Source organism: Anneissia japonica, unplaced genomic scaffold (genome assembly GCF_011630105.1).
Source record: "Anneissia japonica isolate Jap-2015-1 unplaced genomic scaffold, ASM1163010v1 scaffold287995_len52489_cov100, whole genome shotgun sequence".
Lineage (NCBI taxonomy): Eukaryota > Metazoa > Echinodermata > Crinoidea > Comatulida > Comatulidae > Anneissia > Anneissia japonica.
Window position 1 is genome coordinate 48,729 of NW_022757723.1, and position 1,009 is coordinate 49,737.

The following is a 1,009-nucleotide window of genomic DNA, read 5'->3' on the forward strand; positions in this document are numbered from 1 at the left end:
TCACGTCACTGTTTGTATATCTGTATTTTTACAACATCTATCAGCACTGCATACTTTCGGATCGACGATTCGAAAAAGCAACCAAGTCCAAAAGTATATGTACTGCGCATGACTGGACTACACAGGCAAAGCTCCCCGGTTTGTTATTTATTTACTTACATCTACTAGGCCAAAGGATAAGCTAGGCCTACGTGTTTGCAAAACTGGATAACCTGAAAAAAAAATTAAGTGTATGACTCGCATAACTCGCTGACTCGCATGGCTCGCATGACTCGCACATTGGCTCGCATGACTCGCTGGCTCGCACTTTGGCACTACTCGGCCTACAGCACAGGATAACTGTAGAACTAGGCCTAGGATCCGCATTTAGATAGAACCATGACAAAACCAAAAAACCTGACGTCAAATAACACCAACAAACTATTGCAGAAAACGGATTTTTTCCCCCTAGGGCATGAGCATTAAACCGTCAGCTCCCAGTGCGCTTTTGTGCTCCCTTCGCTAGCAAATCTGTTCAACTCTCTGGCTACCTACCTAGGCCAGCTGGGCTGGCTAGTTGACGTGTTTTCCTAGCCCTGGCCTGGGCTGACGAATACAGATCATTTCGTTCGCGCTTCGTTTCGGTCGCGCTTCATTTCGGTCGCGGTTTGTTTTCAACAAATATATGGAACGCCAATGGAGTTTCGAAACGCTAAATTTAATATAACAAGGCCTAATTATCATTGCAAGTTTGTCAATCGGTTTATCATACTTTTTTTATTTATGTTTTGTTGTATTTCTAATAAGTAACAACAGGCTACTTAAAAGCAAATAAAATTAATACTATTGTTACTAAACTATCAATTAATATTCATCGGACGATTTTATTTTCGTTTTGTTATGAATCCTACGCTTTCTACTACATAACAAATACAGCAAATAAAATAAATACTAAAATATGATATGATGTTATATTATTATTATTATTAATATTATTATTTTTATTTATTTACATTGTATCTGGAAAAAC

The 1,009-nt window shown here is 38.3% G+C and overlaps 1 long non-coding RNA gene across 1 annotated transcript in view; it reads right to left on the reverse strand.

The window, feature by feature from the left end:
• LOC117124870 overlaps nucleotides 1–591 on the reverse strand; it is a 14,856-nt gene extending 14,265 nt beyond the window's left edge. Inside the window, exon 1 of the long non-coding RNA XR_004448034.1 lies at nucleotides 535–591. This is a non-coding gene — a long non-coding RNA (uncharacterized LOC117124870). The remainder of the gene's footprint in view (nucleotides 1–534) is intronic.
• Nucleotides 592–1,009: the final 418 nt, after the last annotated feature.